General features: G+C 44.7%; 1 long non-coding RNA gene across 2 annotated transcripts; it reads right to left on the bottom strand.

Moving 5' to 3' along the window:
* Positions 1 to 517: 517 nt before the first annotated feature.
* Positions 518 to 22,660, bottom strand: LOC134147893 (uncharacterized). 2 transcript variants are annotated; one of them, XR_009960097.1, is made up of 5 exons: positions 22,569 to 22,660; positions 21,952 to 22,011; positions 19,597 to 19,654; positions 16,916 to 17,004; positions 518 to 926 (listed from the first exon to the last, which is right to left on the bottom strand). It is a non-coding gene; the product is annotated as an uncharacterized LOC134147893 (long non-coding RNA). The 2 variants fall into 2 exon arrangements; XR_009960096.1 differs by lacking the exon at positions 22,569 to 22,660 and having other exon boundaries at positions 21,952 to 22,037.
* Between the last annotated feature and the right edge of the window lie 1,013 nt (positions 22,661 to 23,673).

The following is a 23,673-nucleotide window of genomic DNA, read 5'->3' as shown; positions in this document are numbered from 1 at the left end:
GCGGGAGGAAAGTCAAACTTCCCGGCCCTCCCATCAGAACGAGCCAGACTTTGGTCCAGGCTCAGCGTTGCGTTACACTGGCGGCTCACAGCAGATGCAGGGAGTCCGTCAGCTGCAAATCCGCATGGAGCACTGAGTCAACGGGAACAGCTTAGCCATGGGGTATGTCTCAACAGTAAAACGGGGAACAACCTGAGCCCATGTTGGCTTGTTCAGTGAAAAGGCAAAGGAAAAAGAAATGTGGGGGTTAAGTCAGGTTAGCAGCTAAAATTCAGTTTCTGGTTTCCTGTTGGTTTTAGTGAGAACACATTTCTCCCTACCTCAAGAGAAACAAACATGGCAATGAGTTGAAGTCAGAAATGAGGTCACAGCTCTGACTATGCTGTGTGCCACCAAACAAGTTTGTTCATCTCTGGGGACCTCTTTTTTTACCAGTACCTAATTGCAAGCTCTACAGGGCAGGGACTCTGCCTGTATTTACACGTACGATCATGGTCTCAGCTGGACCCCGCAGCACTATTACAGCAAGAATAAACTAGTCTGCTTATTGCGACCAGGAGGAGTTACCACATCTGCAAAACCTTTTTGATGCTATTTGCTGTATTTTGCTATACTTTTTTTTTGAACATTTCACTTGAGTGACCAGCAGGCTGGGATAATGGGGACACGTGCCATCCGTAAAGGACAGCAAAAGGGTCAGCTGCCCCAAGAGCTGCAGCCCTTGAAGAGCAGAGCCGGCAAGACGAGTTACTGGTGACAAGGAGCAGCACAAGCGAAACTCGATCCGTGCTGCGCCAGGAGCCCCCACGCCGGGCGAGGGTCCCCCAGGGGGCTTGGATGGCATCAAGGGGCAGGACCTCCCGAAGCGCAGGCGTCCTCTCTGAATCCCGTTCTGCTCCTGTCTTGGTCCCTGGCGATGACAGTATCTGAAAAAATAGGAGAAACAGAAGAAGCCTTTTACTGTTAAAGAAGAAATCCTGAAATCCAAAGGAAACCTTTGATGTGATTCAGCATATTTATAGAAAAGACGTTAAGCAGGGAAGGGGGTGTATTAATTTCCTTCCCTCCCTCACTGCAGGTCATAGGTAGAGGGTGAATTTCCGTGGTTTATGTTATGAACTCGCTCTGGTTCAGGCCTCCCTTGCATCACTCTTCTGCACAGGGATTTCATTCGTATTTGTAAAAGTTGGAGTGTCAGTCTATTGTATTAATGGATACTTAACATGCTAACAATTATTTTTTGGTAAGCCTTTATTTTACATTTGCCATCATTATGAATTCATTTTACGTTGGAAGTAATAGTCTCACTTCTAATGAATTCGTCTGGTATTAACACGGCTCTCACAAGTGTGTCTATAGGTGCTCGAGTGCTATTTAGCATTAGTTAAGTGAGAGTTAATGGACACTAAAAGTGCCACTTATTTTCCAAGTGATCCATTAAAAAAAAAAAAAAAAAAAAAAAGAAGAAGAAGAAAATGATGATGAGAGCCAGCAGATTCCTTCTGTAGGCTAACACCGAGGTCTGTTCTCCACACGTAAAATCTGTTTTGGTACCAAGGGTGCCTTTTACAGCACTGGCTGAGCAAAGGCAAATCTCAGGTGTCGCAAGTGCAAGAAGAGGATGCAAAAAAGGGGACACGAGAAGGAAAATGTGGACTGAAGACACAGGGGAAGGGAGGAACCTCCAGGACTGAAGGAAATGGTTATCTGATGCCAAACATAAAAAGATGATGTGACCACTCTTAAGCCAGCAGTTCTGAAGGAGCCCGAAACACCAGCAGCTTCACACAGCTCGTCTTAGAGAGGCCTTACCTGTGAAAAACTGGCTTTTACTCTACACACTGTTTATTTTGGGGTGATTGAGCAAACAATAAACAAACTACACCTATATCTATGTCTTGGTTTCCTCCTTCATTAAATTATCATTAGTAATTTGAAATGTCTCTGTATTAAATAAAAATAGTTTTAAGGGTATTAGTAAAAAAAAATAATTTAAACTGGGTGAGGATGAAGAAAGGCTACCTTTCCACAGTGTGAAAGTGAAAGGCCCTGCACCTGTAGATATGCCAGTTGGATAGGGTAGTTGTGAATCATTTTAATGAGAAACAAATCACTGAAACAAAATTAATCATGGGGCATAAACAGCTATTAGTAGGCTTCAGGGTTAACATCCCCTAGGAATGAGCAAATGCTGTTGTTTAATCTCTCAGGTAGACAGCACCTCATCACTTTATGTTCCATAACTTTTCTTCAAAAACAGGGATCTGAAAATTCAAATTCTGCAGCAAGGAAGCTCTAGTTGGTACAGAACTTGCTTTAGTGAGCACCACTATCAACTCAACCAAAATAATGCCCCAGCAAGTAGCATATACCACAAATTCGTGTAAAATAGACTGTCTACTTACTAATAAACATCTTACCAAAATTACTTCATTTGTGATTTTTTTTTCTGAAATTAGCTGCTGACCTTTGCTGCCCCTTCCCCCCTGCTCCTAATTGCAACTCTAAAATTCAAGTTTGGTTCAACCCTTGCAACCACAGAGCTCCTCTAAGTTCCCAGGCCAGCACCAGGGCTGCTTGACTCAAACCAGGGCACTTGCTAGAGCTGTGGGAATTGCGCTTGAGGAGATGCTAACGGAAGGCCAGGACCATTCGCGGAGCCCCTCTTCGGAGCCTCGCTCCCTTTGCCTGCGGGATGAGGAGCGCTGCAGGCCGATATTATTTCCAAGCAGGGCAGAAGTAAAAAAACAGGCCATAGCCGCGGCGAGCGGCTGGAGGGGAGGTGCAAAGACGGCAGAGAGCTGGGTGAACCCGAGCAAAGCAGGGGCAAGGTGGGCAACACAGCTTGCTGCCTGCGTGGTCCCTCCCTCCTTGGCGCTGGCCTCCAGCATCTCCAGCAGAGAGGCCCTGTTCCCATCACCGAGGCAGGTGAGCATGCAACTCGGTGGCGCACGCTAAAATAATTCCGCAAGCAACCTGAAAAGCCCTGCAAAGAACTAAAAGCGTGTTACTTTTTAAACATCCACTTTCATCAGTTTTAGGTAATTAGTTCTGGGAGATGATGACAGAGCGGGGAAAGTTGCTGTGAGCTGACAGCAGCGAAACTCCTGACGCAGCCACGGTACAGACCGCGCGGCCAAACGACTCGTCCTCTCTTTCAGAAATCACATTGTCAACAGCGTTTCTGGACCCTGAAATTAGCTGAAGTAATCGAGAGCTGTTGGCAGTGAGCAGCAGGCAGCTTCTTGCATGGCTTTGCTTTTTCACGGCTAGTGCAAGAATCTCCGGTGGTAGCTTAAAAAAGAAAAAAAAAAAGCCCACACCTGTAATAGTTTGTGGCATTCACTTCTGAGTACCAGATCTTCTAGTTCCTACACCTGTTTCACCTGCTCCAGTCTACCAGTTATCCCTTTATATGCAAGAAGTAGCATTTTAGGGAATTTCCCCTTCAGGGCTCAGTCCTGTGTGATTTGCACACACCCCAGCACACGTCATGTATCTAACATCTCATATCTGCACCATAACAAAATGACAAAACCTGATGGATACTGCTACAAACACTGAAAATTCGGTCACCTTTCATACATCTTACGTTTGCTTAAATCCAGAATCACTTGGAGTTTGTCCCAGTGGTGGGCTTAGCTACAAGGTGGTTGCAAAGGAAAAATGCATCCTTTCTGCTTTTTAACGCATTGCTTCCAGGAGGCAAACGATCCCCGCGGCAGGCACGTGCACCCGGCTCTGCCACTGCAGCGCCACGGGCAGCTCTTCTGGCATACCCGCACTGTTGGGCCACTTCCCTGAGGCTGGATTTTTGACCTTGTAAAGCGTTTCAGAGATGGGCTTTCAAAAGCACCGCCAAGCTTCCTGCATTTGGTTCCCATGCAGGAGCGATGCAGGACCAGCGCGCTGGGAGCACGGCCTCCATTCAAGACCAGGCTCTCCAGGATGCGAGAGGCCAAGCTGAGGGTTGCTGGTGCCCGCGAGTGGTGCAGGGAAGGCAGCCTGGCCCAGGGTGCTGGGAGCAAGAGCAGCTCCTGGGGAGCTGCTCCAAACTGTCACCCGCCTCCCAGAGCCACCAGTGCAGAATCGGCTTCTTCTGGTTTATCGGGAAGGTCGGGGTGTGCTGGGGGAACAGCAGGTTTCCTCCCCCTCTGGCTCAGCACCTTGTTTTCTCCATTTACCAATTATTAAATGAGGCATAGCGATAAATCATGATCACTCCAGAGGCAAATTCACCTACAAAGAGTAATTTCCTGGTCTAATGGAAGACTAGCATGTTCCAGAGTTAAATAAGCACAGGCTCTCACGAGGGAACACCTTGTTCTCTTCCCTTCTGTTTCCCACCAGTTTGGATGTTCTTGCCTGCTACGCAGGATCTTCAGATGACCACCGCTGAAGTAATTACTAGGTGTTTTACACTCCTTAAAGCCCTCGAGGAAATACCTAAACAGGATTTTTAGATTAACTCCAACGCGCTGTTCCCGAGCCTCACTTCTTCCTCTGCAGAAGTTAAAAATAGAAAAGACAGTTTAGCAAGGCAGACAGCCCAGGAGCAACTGAGCCACAGCACCAGGGTCACTAACTGGCATGACGTGAGTGTTGCAAACAGGTTTAGTCTCCACCTGAAGTTCAGGGACAATAATGAGGAATGCCCAAGAGAGAAGCGAATGCTGAATGCCATTTGTAAGTAATCCAACCATTTTATTTAATAGCAACGTTCAATATATCGTTGCCAGCATTATCCATTCCAGTTCCACATACAGTTGCCGAAAAACAGCCCTAGGTTTGGTTCTAGTAGGCAGGAAACAACTGAACTGCAATGGAAAGAGCACTGGTATGCCCCCAGGTAACGGTGGCCGAATGCAGCCTTTACCTTCTGCCCAGAGAAAACAAACCTCACTGCAGCTCGCTGACGCCTGCTCTAGTTGATCAACGCTGGGTACAACGTTAGGGTGATGGGTCTCTGCTTAACGCACACACGGTCCTTGTTTTGTGGAACGCAGTATAAGCTCAAGCCATCTAACACAGGGTAACGTCAACCTGTGTTCTCTGTGGTAGGAAAATCATGCTGAGTAGTCGGAAAGGCACTCAGACTCCGTACGGCATTGCTTAAAATGCCATTTACTGGAGCTAACACAAGAAGGAAAAAGAGGACAGGTAATTTTATGACCCTTCAGCTGCTGAGAGCCTTGAGCTGAGCAGCATTGGACAGGCCTCCAGACAAGGCACAGCACGTGGTACAGGTCCCGGCTGTGGAGACATTCACCGGCATTTTGGTCTGCAGAGCTCTTACGGGATTTCCGTAGAAGAGGACAGTTCTGTTCTCCAGCAGAAAGATGAGCACTTGAGCACTTGCTCCTTCTCTCCAAGACAAAGACAAGGACACGCAGGCAGCGCGGTTGCCGGTCCCTGTGGGAGCTGCCCGCTGCCTCCTCCGTTGCCGTAGGACAGCACGGGCCCCAGGGCCGGGCTCGGCGTGCAGCCCAGCGCGGGCAGCACACTAGCTCCTTGATACACAACAGTCTTCCAGTTAGGATCGCTACACAGTCTGACAAAATTCAGGAAATAGAACCAGTTTCAAAGGAAAGCTTGTTCTCCTAGGATTTCCCCCCTAGTTTGTGAGAAAAGGTAGGTGAGAAAAGAGGTGGAAAAAAATCAGCACCATAAGCCGCAAGTATTCAGAGACCATGAGGGATAAGGTCTCTGAATGAATTATTATTTATTTATTAATTATCATTATCTCATTAATGACCAAATTCATTGTTTCACAGGTTGCTTTTTGACTCTTTTGGAGTGCAGTGGATCATGTTTTCAATCTTCTCTTAGGGATTATAAAGGGGGGGAAGAAGCTTACTTCATTTTACCAGAAGCTAAATTTCTCATACAATTAGAAATGAAGATTTATGAGGAAAAAAGCCCATCACATACCAAGACTCATTAATAATAAAAAAAAAGGGAAAGGAAAATAAAGCACAAATGAATGATATTGGAATCACAGCCATCAGCCTAATATTTGGCAGCAAATTTGAAAGGAATCAGAACATACGAGAAGTGAGTTCATGAAGTCATTTATAACAGCACAGGCAGAGCACAGGAGAGTCCAACACGCAGGTGGCCATTGGGATCGCTGTCTGAGGATTACTGAGGAAAGCCAAATTTTCCAGAAAGACAGAAGGCCCAGAGGTGCAGTCCTGAACCTAAAACATAACACTTCTATCATACAGATACGGTGAATAAGTACTATTCTACATACCTACACAAACAGCCTCCTGGTTAAGCACAGTAATTTTATGTTAACATGTTGCATGCAGAAACCCAGCACTGTGTCTACTTTGGCAAGGTGTTCCCAACAAACTAGGAGTTCTTGCAGACACGTACAAAGAAGGAAGGAGTGTCCTGAGCCTCATGAGGAAACCTGCCTTGGCTGGTTTGGAAGTTCAGTGGTGCAATTGCTTTGAGTTTGGATGTTTGCTTTAGGCGGTGAAAACAAACAGCCATGCCACAAAGGCAGGGAAGAGAACATTGTCATCACAGGTAAACTAAGAGGCAAGCTAGCAACCAAAGCAAAGGGGATACATCTTCACTAAGAGAGGATAATTCAACAGAAATCTTATTGCCAAAGGCCATAACTACAACTGAGCAGTTTAATCTCACACCATGTTGTGATTTAGACTCCAGCTTTGGCCTTTTGTCTGCGCCCACATTTGCCTTGTGCACACATTCAGCAGATGCGGAGACGTCTCGTGTCCTTCTAAAGGTAACAGGAAAATATAGCAGAGCCTTCGGTTCTAAACTTCCTTCTTTATGGAGGTGAAAGAAGGGTTGACTGTAAGTTCGTCCTTTTGTCTTCATCTTCATATGCCTTGTTTGTGGGTCAATTATTACGATATTCTGCCTGGGGGTAGTGATGCTTTGGGAATCTGGTAACATTTAAAAATATAAAAATAATAAAAGGATCCTGGCTGCAAAGCAGAAAGCAATTAAGGAGCCTGGAACACAGAGAGGGCAATGAAGTTATTGAAGAGAGCTGGATTCATTAAGCAAGATAAAACACAGCATGGCATGCATTGCTGGGCCTGGCCACTGTGCCCTCCACCAATATCACCTGCTGCAGGGCTAACGCCGTACCGCTGCACGCCGCCCGGCTGAAGGCTGCGAGCCGGGAGAACGCAGCACTACTGAGCGGAAGGCCCAGACTGCAATATCTCACTGCTCTTTTTTAATTTAAACCCTTGTTTAAATTAAAAGTTCGGCACTGGCTGAGCTAAGGCTGAGCAAAAAATTCACAACAAAATTTCTTAGCTTAGATTTACTGCCCGGAATTATTCTATTGCAATATTTTACAGAAATGAATTCTCGGCTGATTGAAAAATGACCCTCGGCAAGTATTTGCTCCTCTGCATTAGAAACCTGCTAAATTCTGACTAGCTATCAATGTTGCTTCTGCTTCCCGAAGGAGTAACTGCACAAAAACTTTGACATTCAAAAACAGCGTGACAAAACAGAAATAAAACATACAACAGGCACCTCAGAACTATGCATTTACAAGTCAGTGTTTACAGGCGTGTACATGGAAATCATCCAGCTGTTTTCTTTAGGCAAGCTGCAGTTAAACAAACTATCCGTAAACTCGAGGAAACATTTCCCCTGCAGCGTGAGCTCTGGGCACGCCATATCCCACCTCAGAAGCTGCTGCATTTCACTGCTGATCGGGAAGGTCTCAGGTGCATGGTAAAAATCTTCAAAATCAGCCACTTGTATCCAGAATTATTTCTTAAGTAACTATGGCTTTCACTGTAATATCTAAATGTCTTGCACTCCTGTAACGTAGGGAATTGTTATTATTCTCACATTATAGAGACAAAGAAAACTGTCCTGGTCAACGTCGCACTGAAAGTGTGTGGCAGGAATGGGAAGTGAAGTCACATCTCCCAGCCCTAGTTATACTCTAATTCCTGATCTTTTTTCATCATGACCTAGGAAATTTGGGGATTTTTTTCCTTTGTTTCATTTTCTTCCTGTCTTCAAAATATACTTAGGTTTTTAAACTTTTCTATTCAGTCCTTAATGCTAGAAGCTTAATTTGAATCACCAATACACACGACTCCAGGAGCTAACGCTATCTGACAACTCCTCTGAAGACGTGCCAACTTGTTGCAGCACTGCGTTTGCATGCTGTAACTATCTAGAAAGCTTACATGACACGTAACATGCACAGGACCAAAGCCCTAGATTAAAAACCTTGATTAAAAAAACCCTCTCTAGATTAAAACTATTTAAACATTCGAGCAGTCCCACCAAGGCCAACTCAAATATGCTACACATGCAATATTATCAGCAAGCAATTATTTTCCACAAGAATGCATGCTGATTTCCTATTTCTCAAATACATATACTTTCACAGACCTAAGCAGAGCCCCTAGGAAGACATCTGCAGACGATAACTATTTTGCTGAGCCAACTACTCACACAACATCAAGGTGTCCTTTAGTGAGGACACAACAACCCCCTCCCCAGCGCTCTCAGTGGCTCCTTACTCCCAACGGGTGCCGGATGAGTCCCAAACCTCCCACCTCGCCCAGGCTCTGCCACCGTCTGCCACTCAGCCCGACGGCGCCGGTGGGGACACAGCTGACGAGTGGCACCTTCGCGCCACCAGCCTCGTCCTGATGGCCCCGGGTGCAGGGCATGCTGCTCAGGCACGGCTGGCTTGATTTACGCCTGTTTGCAGCCTGACCACTTGCATTTAGTTCTGTTGTACACTTGCAGATTCGGACAGTTCCTGATTTTTCTCCGTCTAGTTTCGATCACTTTTCCTTCTCTCTCCCAGCTGCAGATTGAGTCACACTGTGCAGCTCAAAACCTTGCAAGGTGCTTCCTGAATTTATAAACTTTATTTATTTCATTTATTTTTTGTGTGCACAAAAGGTTTCAGCTCCTTCTGCCAATGGCAGCCTTGGGTTAGGCCTTGGGCCAGCTCACCTGGGTGGGAAGTGGTATTTTCCATCCATAAGCAAGGCCTGCACAGTTAAAGGACCACTGTGAGTGTCATGACCAATGTGGTTTACCACACGGCAGGGAGATGGAAGTATGAAGGGAAAGAGAAAAAAATCCAGTGCTTGAGAGAGCAGCACCTTTGTCTGGCTATATAAATAAAGCAGGAGTTTATCATAATTTATTTATAAAAACTATTTCTAATCTAATTCTTTGCATATTATCTAGGGGCAGGAGAGACTAGACATAAAAATGGTTCTTAATCAGGAATTGCCACATGGAGTGGTTTTGATTAATATGCAAAACATAGATTATAAATAGATTTATAAATAAATGATCAACTACGGTTGCTGCTTTATTTATCTATGGACTTGCAGAAAATTTGAAGGCTGAATTCTGATTAAATGAGAATCGCCACTAATGGTGGACTGGATGGCTCAAAGGGACTGGTAAGGGAAAGTGAGAATATATTTGCATAGCACCTTTGATTCAGAAGAACCCCCAAGTGCTTTGCGGTATTAATATTATATTTTAGGGGTCACTTCATCCATTACTGAAATATAGCCTCTGAGGAGGAGGAGAGATAACTCTCTGCATCTATTTCACCTTTTGTCAAGGATCTCAAAGCACTTTGCACACTAATTAAGCCTCATATTGTATCTGTGCAATCCATTCCTCCTGCAAATTAGTAAATTGACGCAAACTGAAGTACAGGGAATAAAACTAGGGAAAATTCACCACCGATTCCTTGGTCCAACTTGATTTCACTTCCAGACCATCAGGTTGAAGTCAGCAGGTACCTCAGAAAGATGCCCTCAGCTGAACGGGCAGTGCAGATTCCAAGTCACTGTGTTCAGACAATTTTAGGAATTAGACCCACTGTGTCCAGTAACAGACCAACCCAAACTTCCCATCTGAGAGCACTGTAGTGCTTTTGGCTACCCCGCTGTAGCCAAGACCTCGGCCGAGAAGTCTGCAGCTCTGCCCTAGGAGTTTGCATTTCTTTTCCCTGATCCACGTCAGAGGGAGGCCGAAGCCCAACGTGGTGCTAAAGGACAACTCTCTAGACAGACAAGTTTGCAGCTGCAACGGTCTGCCCAGCCCCACTAGAAAGAAATCTCCTTGCCTCAGTCAGACTTGCCTGAGTGCAGGAGACGCGCAGATCTGCTGAACGTGCTGCGAGGCGACTCAGCCTCTTCCATTTACGCTACCTTTTAAAAATAAGAGCACCGAAGCATTTTTTTTCCCACACGGCGAAGCTGTCCCACCGAGTCACTTTTCACAGCTGAACACTTCCCAAGGTGCCAGTTCTGCAGTTCAGGGCCTGGATGCGATCCCCCGAGCGTGATGGATAGCGCTAAAATGAAGCACCGCGCGACGCACCAGCTGTCCAGGTACGCACCGGATCAGCACGGCTGAGCCCTCCTCCCGCCTCCCCCCGAGGAAGAACGGGGGCGCATCCTGTGCATGAGGACAGCCTCAGCGGCAGGGAGACGGGCGATCCCCATAGGCGTGAGCGGCACGAAGCCACGCGTCGGTTGCGCCTCACCCAGACGTGAGCCTGTTTTACACCGTGACCACCGTGATTTGCTGCAATAGGGGGGAGGGCGTTTAGGTGACTCCTTTTCTAGCCTTTTTTTTTGGGGGGGGGGGGTTGCCACCCCATTTCTGCCTTCTCCATTGCAGCAACCAGCAGCTGAAAGTAGAGACAGAAAAGACGTAAAATGAACTTTTCTCCAAAAACTTCAAGCCAGCCTCAGAGGTCACCTACCCCCCCCCCCCCCCCGCCAACACACTTCTCCCAGTTCCCATTGCAGGTTTTCAGACATCCATAGCAAGAAATTCCATCTCACACAACCCTGTTAATTGACCACTGCTGTTTTGAATCCAGATTACAGAGACTGTGTTTAAACCCTCCTGCGACAGCAGCCACAGCATATGCTCATGCTGCAGGAGGCCAGCAGGCAGCGGGAGCCAGCTCAGGCAAGGGGGTCCTCTGTAGTTCCTGGTATTTGAGGACTAGAGATCTGGGCAGAAATTCATCCATCTCATGCCAGAAGGGCACCAGCGTGGCTGCTTGCACGTCACACAGCCACAGCAGAGGAGCTCTTCACAGGAGATGCATTTCTACGCAGGTTTTCTCATCTCGGTGTGTTTTTGGGGGATGATGCAGGACGTGCTGCAAGCGTTTGAGGAGCAGCTGAGTCTATAAATGGCACAGTTCAAACTCCATTTGGTAGAAACCATATGCCAGTCCAGTCCTACTTCCTCTCTCCACCCAGCAAATTAGCAAAGTGGACAGTGTATCGACTAAACACAGCAAATTTTACCACAGCAATAACAGTCCATCCGGAGGAACATTACCACTCACTGCCCAATTAGAAGAACCTTGAATGCAAGGAAATGCCTTTCGAATAAACACTTGATAACCCTCAATAAAACTGTAAGAGCACGTTACTGCAGATTTACTACCTTTGAAAGGAAAGCTCTTCACGGCGCAGCCAAGAGCTTATTGCATCTTGTTTGATGCTGATAAACATGAGAGCTGCTCAGTCTCACAGCAACCTGGAATCAAAGCAGTTTAGCAGGGAAATAACCTGATGCTCTGCCCCATGCTGAAGGAGGGATACCCCGCTGCCACAGTGACGGCAGACTGCGTACTCTTGCTCTAGGCTGCGTTGCATTTGCTCAGGGGTTCCTCACTCCTGTGCTAAACCTGCACTGCCCCGAGTAGGAGCACCCATGTAGCTCCAGCACTGCGGGCTCACATCGCAGCTCACTTGGGCCTGCAGCTGCGAAGGCAGCTAGGTGGAATTGCTGCTCTTCAGTGTCTCCACGTTCCTCAGCTGTGCCACCAAAAGCACCGCCGCTGCAAACCCTGTGATCCGTGGCTGCAGCAGGGCTACCTCCCCTCTCCCTGCTGCCCCACGTGCATGCAAGAAGCAGCGTAAGCAGTGCCAAGTGATCAACCGACTGCCTCTGCCATGGTGTTTAGACAGTATATTTAGACAGTATTTGGATTTTCAGAAAAAGCGCGATTGGAGAGGAGGAAGGAATGGGCTGGCTCTATTTACACTGCTCCAGGTTTCCCATTAAGACCGCCCAGACCCCTCGGGCAGCAGCCCTTCCTGCACGAGCACAATGGGGATTTTACAACCCCAGGGAGGATATTGCAGCACTTTTGTTCCATTAATGAACATTGACACAAAGGTCTTGCCCTTGCCTGATGAGCATTGATGTGTTGCTTTCTGTATTCGCAGTTCTTCATGATAAGGAAGAATTTACAGGGGGATTTTTTCACCCTCCTTAAGAAGCCTGCTGGGGAACAGCCCAGTGCTCCAACAGTATACACCCAATAAAGAATCGTTACCAATTCCTTTATCATCTTATTGACTCAAGCATGCGTCCTCCCTAGTAACCCTTTAGCTGGTGCCCTATCTTCTTGGGAATGCTCAGGGAGCGAAGGGGACCAAAAAGTCCTATCAGCCAAAAAGCTGTGCCCATCGTTGAGCCATCTTCTCTGGAGACACTCATGTCTGTGGTTCCCATAGAGCTGCCTGGTGCCCACCACATCCCACAACACAGGCTCCCTGCACACAGGGTGGCTGGACATCGGCTGCCACATCCAAGGCTGTGATTGCATGCACTTGGAGACAGCGTGGCACTGGGCTGAAAGGTCCCACTCTCCTGGGCAAGAGAAAGGGTTTCATGAAGATCATACAGGAAACTGGATAATGAGCTAGAACAGAAGTAATTTCCCTGAATGAAGGGTACAGATTTAGGAAGCAGCTTTCAAATGTTTTGGTGGAAAGTGGTGGGAAAGAAGAGAAAGACAACTGCCCTAATCCAAAACCTTGCTTAAAGAAAAAAACAACACTCAGTAAGTAATGAGGACTCTGATGCTGGATTGTCCAAATTTCCTAAGTAGTCAGTGTTTATCCACGGACAGGAGCCTTCTCTATTCCCAAACTCCAAAAGATTGTTAGTAATCACTGATTTTTGCAATATGAGTGAACGGCACTAGAAGCGGCCGGGGATGCTGTGATCAGTAGGCAGTCTGCTGCTTAAGTTGGCCAAGCCTAACAAGAGCCCATGATCTGACAGTCTAATTTCTGGGTGTCTAACAGTCTAATGGGGATTTCCTTTCTGGATGATTTTCAGAAGATGCAACACGGAGTATGTTGCCCCAGGTGAGAAAGCCAGAGCACGCGGGGCCCCAGGGCTCCATCCCGACCCTCGACGTGGTGCTCCCACCATCGCAGGCTAATTGCTGCGACGGGCACCCGGCCGTCTCTCTGCACACCCCGCAGGGAGCCGGGGCATCGCTCTGCTCCCCTCCCGCTCACCTGCTGAGCTTAGGAAAGCCCCTGTATTTCCTCGTGGGTTTTTTTTCTCCTTCTGAAACAAAAGGGCTAAACTTGCTTCTTTTACAGAAATGCTAGAGATCTGCTGATCAGCATCAGCGCTAGTACGCCTCTAGGCCCTTAGCCATCTATTGGAAATGGTGTCAAAATATGGGTCCGGGTGTGTGTAAAAAAATAAAAATACGTACACGTAGCCTCTTGCATGCTCCTAGCAGGCTTCTGCAGTTGTTCACACTCATTTAGTAGGAAAAGAATACATAAATTAAATATCTAGCCAGTGTGTAATCAGCCTGTGCATGTGATTACAGCAACAGTATATTCTTTTAAAATATCTGCTCAATCAATGAATAAAAAACAGTAAAAGACTAGTCTCTCTCTGCTATCAGATAACTTGTCCGTCTTGGATTTGAAAATAGGAACTATCAAGATACAAAATTGACAGGAAAGTGAAGGATGTCAGAGGAAGATCTCCTGATACTGATATTTAAGCTGTAATCGGTTAAAGAAATAGGAGTAAAACATACAGAAGATATAAACCCAATATTTATACAAAAAAACTACTCTCCAAATTATTTTCTTTTCAATGATTTCAATTAATAAAGTTTCTGACACTCATTTTTAAAATTCTTTTTCTGAATATTGAATGTGTTTCATATATTTTCTTCCACTTCATCAAATGCAATGAAGTGAATGCTGTCCTGGCTATTACTTTTTTTCCTCCATGCAGACTGATATCCAAATGTTTCTTTTTTGTTTCTTTTTTTTTTTCTTTACTGCCCATTTCTTTTTATACCAAAACATTTGAAAAAGTTGAAGAAGTTTTGAAAATATATTGATGAAGGAACAGACTGGAAAAGAACAGAAGACAAATATGAAACAATACCTGCATAACTGTCTTGTGAAAATACTGAGAAAGTAAAAAGAATTTTTTAAAACATTTACAATAGTGACTTTTGTCACTTTGTAGACAAAAGTTTGTAGAGTTCTCCCAGTAGAAGTTAAAAAAAAAAAAAAAAAAAAGCAAAATTTTGGCTCGCTGAAGTGTGAACATTTTTACTGTAGCTGAAAAATTTCATAATTTAACATTTCAATGAACCCTCAAAATTTGTTGTACTTTGACTGAAGTAGCAAAAGTCACAGGACCCCTATCTGACCCTGCACGGCAACCCCTATCATTCTGCTATCTTTTTTCATCCCTCCTAAATCTATCACTCAAACGACACCAGATCTCCACCAGCATCAATAGTTTCTTCATTCCTCAGTGTTGCAAAAGGTGTAGTTTACATTAGAACAGGACTTTATTTCTCATCCTCTTTATTTCTATAGCAAAGACTTACCTTAAAAAATTGGCAGGAAACAGGCACACAAATGCAGGACCTGCACTCAGGGCAATATGGTTCTCTAGAGCTAAGGAAGCTTTCTTCTCCCCTTGAAAAGTTGCATTAAATGCTGCCAGATTTGGAAATACACAGGCATTTGCTGTCACTGCCACTCAGTAAACACTGCAGCCATTGGGGCCAGAGTTTTTCAAGTGTGGATGTTAAGTAAATGCATTACTCAAACCAAGGGCTATCTATGCCTGCCTGAAGCAAAGTGGCCTCCTCCCTTGGAAAAGGAGGGGAAGCCAGACTACAGGAAAGTCCTGCTGGCTGTCCCTGACCAGCTGATGCCCCGTGGCTGTTAGCTGCACCTCCTGCAAACCCACGCCAAGGGACCTGCTCAGACACGTGCCATCAGCTCACTAGAATAAAGGCATAACGCAACTCTCATCTGCAACCTGTCCTGTGAATTTTGACTCTGGTGACTCACGATTCAATCCATCGTCCTAAATGTTCATTCACATAGAATTTGTGATGCGTCTGAGCAAGATAAACCAAAACAAGATCTAGATTTTATAGTTCAAATCTGTCCCTTCTGGATGCTTCTTTATTGCTTGTATTACTATGAACATAGTGACAGAATCTCATTCAGTATTTCTATCAAACAAACCAAAACACATTACAAAGCCTCTCGAGGGATGCATCTTAAGTCCGGGAATGCAGCTTCCCCACCACAGCATGAAGTTACTGGAGCTGAGAGGGATCACAGAAATTGCAGGAACACTTTCTAGAAAGTAGATTCACACACACCATCTATCTGAGGAGTGCATATTAACCCCCGTGCTTACTGGACTTGCAGGTTTCTATAAGATCTTGGACCAAAGTCAGAGAGTTCCTCCTCTGCAGGACAGAGGATTTCAGCTGCCCAGAGAGAAAGAACAGGGGAAAAGCAGTAGCTACTCTCAATTTATAGGTGGGGGCAATAAGGAAGAGATTTAGCCTCGTGCCCAAGGTCATTCAGGAAGGGTATGGCAAAGCTGGTAATGGACCTCCAATTCACAAATTATAGTGCAAGTGTTAATTGCAAAAGTATCTTTTGCATGTACAGATTTAATTTGATGAGCCAACTTCTGACAGTTTGTTCTTCATTATTGTAGTACCTGCTCTAAATTACTGGGTCCAGTGATAGGTACAACCATGGAGCAAGTATTGTTTTAAGATCCCATTTCACTATTGAAAATGCTGCCTTATTGGTTCTAGGACTAGGATTAAAAAGGCAAAAAATAGGCAAAAAAAAAAAAAAAAAAAAAAAAAAAAAAAAAAAAAAACTTCCTTAGGAGTCATTTTGAGCTGACACAGTGCAGTAAGGTGGCTTTGTGGCTTTTTCCCTTCACAGCTTGTGTACAGCAGTTCAGCTCTTTCCTTTTTCCCTACCAGCTGCTCTACAAACACTACTTCTGTCAGCAGGATGTTACAAAAAAATGAATGAAGACTGATGATTAACGAAGAAAGAGGGTGAATATTAATCATGGAGTCAACATTTGATGGGAACACTGATGGAATAGCAGTCCCATTGGAAGTTGTTAGAAGTTGATTTTTATGCCCCAAGGCAGCAGTTTTAAACCACGAGCCATGATGGAAGAGGGGGAGCTCGTAATGCTTTAAACAGGCCACACTGAGAACGCACCACGGCCCAGCTCCCTTCTTCGTTGTGCTGGGACAAGGCTGTAACCCAGATCTGCTGTGCGAGGCTGAGACCGTAACCCCGGTCTACTGTTCGCACCATGTTCCCCCAAATCACCAGAAACTGAGGATCACAGACCTTTGAGAAATAGGCCAGAACACGATTTCCACAATCCCCTTTCCAAACCGCAAACGAGCTCTCACCTCCTGGCCACTCTGGCCACTCCGGTGAAGTCAGAGCATACAGAGGCGTTGCTAGATCTGAGCAGCTTCCAGCTCGCTCAGTGCTTCCCTGCTATACTGGAAGAATGAGGAGAGTCTGGGGCAAAGCACTTCCAGAATTGGAAATCCAGGCTTGATTTTCCGCTATTTACAATCTCATCACATCTACATTAGAGAGCTGTGAATCAAAGCCCTCCAAACATTGGCTGCAATTTTCAGTATTACACAATTTAAGAAGTGCAAAAGCGTACTTGCAACCAGAACTGTATATGAAGTGAACAATCGATGCTCTTTTTCTTTGATATTATACAAAAATCATTCGCTACATACCAGATCATTCGTCTTTTTCTGCTGAACGACCTTGCAGATGCTGCCTTCAAGCAAGCTTCATCCACATACCGGACACAACCACTGAAACTCTAAAAGTAAGAAGGAGAGATGAAATACTGTAAAGATACTACAGGTTTACTGCACAGACCAATTTTAATTGGATAGTTGTAGAAAGGACTTGAGAAGTCATTCAAATACGGCTGCAGTCTGACACCGAAGTTAATGTGCGCCGGATACCCACCAACATCCAGCTCTTCCAACAGTCCCAGCAAGCAAATAGGCTATTTCATATATTTTACAATTCCTATTGCAGTTGTTTTTTTGCGGGGAATGGGATGGCAAGAAAGGAAGGCTATATTTTAAGCTGGTATCAATTGTTGTAACTTGACTGAGGTCAAAAGACTTATGATGTTTCACAGTGACAAATCTTGGGTGCTCCCATGTTGCTCACTAGCAGTGCTCCAAAAGGATGCAGAGATCACGGCACATGGTCACTTCCATGAACCTCGCTCTACAAATTAATCCACACACTCTTCTCAGGAGAACATAGCATCTCCATTTGGCCAAACACTAGCATTTCTTAGTATTAGTAGGGGCACTTTTTCTCTCAGTGAAAGGACTGTGGGAAATTTTCTGCCCTGGACCACTTTTTCATCATCTTTCCCCCTGCTGCCCTGGTCTATCTCATCCTGTCACTGGGATTTTATAATTATTTCAATTTCATTCTTATTTTTCATCACCATAGGCCAGGTTGTTTTTCTAAATGAAGTTCTGGTTTTGAAAATACCAAAAGCTTTTATAATTTCAGCAGAAGGTTAGATAGATTAATGTACTGACATGATGGATTATGCATGTGTTTTTCCAGAGATTTAGCCTGCAGTCTCTTGCCATACAGAAGATTTCCCAGAAATGAAGTGTGGCTGCTCACAAGATGCAGCTTGGCTACCATTCCTCCTGCACACCCCACAATATGAAGGTAAATATCAAATCTGTTCCTATAGTTCCAGCCATAGAGAAGACTGAAGTGGGCTGCAGTGCATCTAGTTACAAAGAATCTGGAAGTCACTTAAGAGAAAGTCTCCCGAGAGCCCTGATACCAGAAGAACTTGAACAGCAGAAATCACTTAATCCTCAGTGCTGCATTTTATCCAGAACATTAGACCTTCAACAGCACAGAAACCCTCAGGTACATTTGCACAGTTAGTTAATGCTGTGCCATAGGTGGGTGATTTGCAGACATGCAGGACATTCGCGGTGTTGGGACTCTGCTCTTTTTTTGCCATTCAGTTCACGGAGCACCTCCCACTCCCCGAGGAATGCACAGGACTTCTCTGCATGTTCTCACAGCAGCTGCTCCCATGAAGCTGGCAGTACATGAAGCCGCAGCCAGGGAGTGGATGTCTCAGGCAGCCTTTATCCCTTGTCTTGCAAAACTAGGTGCTACCTTGCAAAGGGGACAACGCACTGCAGTTCCCCCAGATAAATAACCATTTAATGCACCTGTCATTTCAGATGTCAGACCAGAGACAAGGTCAAGCTTGGAGAGAAATCAGCCTGCTCCATCCTTGACCCATCATTCATCACTGCATTTGTCCACAGCCAAACAGCCCAGCTGCTTAACAGGGAAAAAACCTTATCTGAGCTCTAAAAGGGTCCCACTTCTGTTATGGAGAACTTTATTAATAATACTCTCCGGAAAGCAGTGGAAGCTCTGACGGACAGCTTTGTGGTCACATTTTTCAATAGGGAAGCTTAAAATCCTGTACCTACGCACCGGTCAGCAAGCTAGAAGAGATGAGAGGTTAATTTTGTAGAGGGCAAAAGGCAAACATTTGTAAGTTATTAGAGAGAGGAATATGCTTTCATGGTCATGGTATATACTAGCCTTGCCTTCATCTTTCCTCATGTATTACGCTGTATGACATCACAGTTATGTCACCACATCCAAACTTCATGCTCCTCAGATCTTTGGGCAATAATTAGCATTGCCAGCTCTTTCTAGCTGTTCTTACGTAGTGGTAAGAACTAACACAATACTTACCACTGTATTAGACACTGTATTAGCCATAGCACTTAAAAAGTATAGCTCCTGAATTCATGTTAATTCACAAGAATTTCAGATGGCCTTACAGAGAAAGCTTCCTCAGAGAAAAAAAATTAAAAGGGTGAAGCTTTGTCCTTGTGAATGAGAAGGAAATGGAAAAAAGGAGAAGGGAAAAGAAAAAAAAAAAAGATTTTTTTTTTTAGTACTTAAAGGAGGATTTGCTCCTGAACAAAAGCACAGAAACAGCAACAACAATAACACTAAGGAGGCAAAGCAGCCCCCATTTGGCACAGAAAACCGCAGTGCTTTCGGCGCTTTAACTCCGAAGTTCCCACACACCAAGGACAGCACTCAGTTACTGAGAGAATTGCATCTGGATCACAGAAGAGGAGACATTACTTTCTCTCTTGCAGATATTTTTTTTCTCGTGTCCATTAAAATTAAGTTAAAAGAAGAGCATCTCTTTTTTTTTTTTTTTTTTTTTTTCCCTAATGCAGAAATACAGTGACTCTTTTGGAAGTTCTGGCCTGCTGTGCTCACTGGTTGGGCAGTCACAGCCACTCCATGAGGCCTGCAGTGCGTTAGCTTACAAAACCTTGGGATATCAGTAAATGCAGGATGTGGGGCCCATACTCACTTGGTAAAGATCCAGGCAGAATTCTCAGTCTGACTCCTTTCTGCTGAGAGATCTGCACCTGCAATATTTTCAGAACAGATAATGTTGGGACCTGCAGACCGCAGGGAACAGTTTATGGGCTCAGGCACACACGCATGTTCCCACACTCTAAAAAGTTTCCAGATTTCAACTAAGCCACGGTAAATGTCCATGTACAAAATTTTAAAGCATGGCAATGCAAGAATTTTCAACTTAGTTCAGCTTTCCTTCACTGCAAGCTGAATTAAGTTGCGCTCCTGGCAGATGTACTCTGGGAGAGTACTGCAACACGCTATCTACCACTCACAGAGCAAAACGTCACGCTAGTATCTACCTTAACGCTTTCTATTAGCTCTAATACAATTTCTGAGGAAAAAGTAACATTTTAAAGCCATGTGTCTGAGGGTCAGAAGAGAGGAAAGGCAAACATTAAGATTATACATATCACATTATCTCTGACCTAGCTCCTGGGCATGGCAGGAGACTGCCATTACCTGGTATCTTTTTTGTCCTTCTGCATGTTGTGGTCAGCTGCTCTGTTTATGGACACTGTATTGCTGCACCACATGTGAAAGCTGACTTCGAGTTAGTCCTTTAGTTCATCATATTGTTTTCTCAGACATTTTACATTCATTTATGCATAGAAGTAAAGTCATATTTTCCCAGTATTTCAAGAGACACTGTATTTTGAGAGACACCATGGCCATGTATGACTATGTAAAACACTCGTATCATAGGACAAAGTTGTGAACATTGGCATCATGCACCTGCCTGCTGCTTTGCGTACTTAAAAAATGTCTCAGGCTAGCCAATGTAATGCAGTGACTTAAATTACAGCTGAGACTTTCAGAGGCATGCACTAGATCCCAAACTCCTTGCACATGATGTTGGACAAGGTGCACATGTGAGCTGGTCGCCTTTGAAATCCAAGGCTATGCAGAGTACTGCCCTGGTTTAAGCAATGAGTTTCTCCAGGCCTCCAGCATTTGTTACCCCAAATCTTTCAGCATTTCGTGGCTAAGAACACATCACCTCTCCCTGTGCCGACTCAGCGGCTCCATTAGCACTCATTTGTTTCCTCTAAAAAGCATTCCTCTGCTTTGTTTCGTTGGACCTAACATTTTTATTTTTTTGCCTCTTTCCTCCCTCCACAGGGTGACAGCTATTTTATCACCTACAACAAGAAATGCTGATCCTGTTGTGCAGGCAAAACATTTGCAAAGGGGCAGGGGGTACACAGAAAGCAGTAGGAAATTGATAAGGGCTGTAAAGTAGCTTTATAAAAATGCCGACAAGCCTGTTCAGGGCACAGAGCACCTGCACCTCTGCCCCCGGCAGCGCTTCCTTCAGATGCTCCTATTGTTTTCATTACTATTTGTGACTCGATCATTAATAAATTACTATTTTTTTTCTTGTTGGCTCCAGCCACCAAGGGAGCCAGCAGGTGCACCACTTTTACAATTAGCCCTTCGTAATGCATGGTTGGCAAGAAAAGTTGTCCACAAGCTGCAGAGTTTACCAACTGGATTTCTGCTTCATGGCCACAGCACTTGGAGCAATTAGAGGAGAATTTGCAGGGAGGCACCTTAATGAGTCTGCTCACATGGCCAAAAACTTTGGTGAAAAGGCTGAATCCCAAACTTGGAGAACTGCTCGTGGAAGTGGGTGATCAGCAGGCAGAGAGAGAGAACATGCACAGTAACCTGCAGAGCAATGAGAGCAAGCTATCTCATTTTAAAAACATCTACTGTGCAATCTTGCTTGGGTTAGCCTCTTTAGAGACAGCCAATATTACACATTTCAGATCAAATAAAAGCCTAACTCACATGGAACTAGAAGACTGATAAAGCTGGGAAGACTTTGGGGTTGAGAAGTGGTTTAGCATCAAGATCAGAAAGTTGCTCTCTCCATCTTTCAGTAGAATCAGGTCCACTCACAGATTTGTCTAGGGATCTGAGTTTCTCTGCACTGATATTGGTAAAATTATGGATATAATCAATTCCTTTTCTCATACATTATGAATTTCTCAAATACTGTTATAACCATGTTATCCTAGGGAAGGATGTGGGGTTCAAAGAGCAGTCATGCAGCCAGGCTGAGTGTTGTGCTCTGAAGAGCCCAGGGCAGGGCCCAGAAACATCTTGAGTGGAGCGTGCAAGATCTCTCATCCCCATTGCGTAACTTTACTCCGTGAGAAAAAAAGAAACCCACCAAAAATGCAAAGCAGAGAACATAAATGACTTGGGAATAACTATACAAGATGAGCAGAAAGTAAAAAATCCAAGGAAGGGCAGTTGATCAGAAGTTGCTAGTTAGCAAACCAGAGAAGCAGCGTACCTGTTTGCCTCCTAGACAGGCCTCCTTCTGTTCCTACACACTCTGGGGTTTCACACAGCTCTGGTGAAAAAGCACAGTGGCATCTCTATTAGTGAAACTCAGCTGAAACACAGAGGTCCTAGGGGAAGAAAAGTACTATTAAAAATGACATGTCCAACTGAAAACTATCAAAATCAGAGTTTGCTTTGATCAGACCTGGCTCTATTCACACCCCTATCCTGTCTTTGATAGCAGTTGATACAGGATGCTCTGGAGGAGGAGGAACAAGGTGGCCAGCGGGCAACCCTGTGATAATTTGCCCTCCCACCAGTACAGGAGAAGGTCAGGGACTGACTGAAGCTTGGATTCACAAGATTCAAAATCCTCTCCAAAATTTTTTTCCAAGAGAACCAAACGTTAGCGTTGTATTAATGGCTTCCACATAAGCATCCCAGATGCTTGTATCTTGTTAAGTTAAACAGGGCAAGAAAACATAATTTGAATGCATTAAAAAAAAATCAGAAAAAAAAACAAGTCCCCAGCATTTTCCTCACTTTACATGAGGACAAAACCAAAGACCATTCAGAAGAATGTCCTAAGAGATCTGCAAGTCACCATGAGTTCATCATAGCGCTCACCTGAGATGCAAAAGATTCCTCTCCCACTTGCAGCAGAGGTCCAATCTCCAGTAGTAATCCCACCTGCTACATTATAGGGTCATTCTTCGCAACCCAACAAGCATTTCTGTCTAAAAAGAGTAAAATAATTCTAGCAGGAGAGACTGCAGAGTTGTGTCAATAGCTTTCATAGTTAGTTTAATGAATGGAGACAACACAAGCGCTTTGGAAGAGGAATCCCATCTGTGCCTAATCAGAAAATCCATGTCACTCATTTCACATTTGGTTCAGCTTCTGTTACCTTCCCAAGAAAAAAGCACAAAGGCAAAACTTCACATCATCTAACAGACTTTCAAGAAAAAGAATACAAAGCAGGACTAGTTCAGAAAGCGTTGTGACAGCAGATCCAATAAATGCTTGACTTAAGAGTTACAGAACGGGGATCAAACTAACACTTTCTGCATGGCTGAGACGTACCCTCAGAGCACTACATGCATCATGGCCACGTTCTGCATGTGATGCGCTCCCAAGCTTCCTGCCCCCTGGGAATCCAGGGCAAATTGCAGATGAAGGACAAATTTTCTGTGTGCACATTTTTCTGTGGGACCACGGCAGGGGTGACCAACGACGTTAAGCCTCTTCTGCACACAGCCAGGCTCCCTCCACTGAGAAGATAACAATCTAAAATCATCTGCAAAATTCTTTGCCTCGAGAGGCAGCTTATTTTTAACAATATACAGCCTCACTGAAAATAAAATAAAGTATGAAAACTCACAACAAACTTGGCCAGATTTTCTTAATACGTAATCTAAGAGAAAATAAAATCTGAAAACATTTTTGAAGGCAGGGAGGGGAAATTACAGTATGGTTGGATACAATTAAATAAGTTAAATGAATATAGTGTACAATAGTAAAAAAACCAAAAATGTGAAAACTCAAAATTAAAGCGTAGTGGGATAGTAGCAGGAAAAGTGAGTGTTCGGAGCACAGCTTAATCTCAGCTTCAGAATCAAATCTTGTTTTAGGCAAAATAGGTTACCCAGCCCTGATCCTAGGAAATTTGATACCTACATATCTACATGGGTTCGCCGAAGTATGCTGAAAGAAAGAAAAGAAACTGAAGAAA

Source organism: Rhea pennata, chromosome 16 (genome assembly GCF_028389875.1).
Source record: "Rhea pennata isolate bPtePen1 chromosome 16, bPtePen1.pri, whole genome shotgun sequence".
NCBI classification, from domain to species: domain Eukaryota; kingdom Metazoa; phylum Chordata; class Aves; order Rheiformes; family Rheidae; genus Rhea; species Rhea pennata.
The sequence above is the reverse complement of the archived record's forward strand: the minus strand, read 5'-3'. Positions and strand labels throughout refer to the sequence as shown.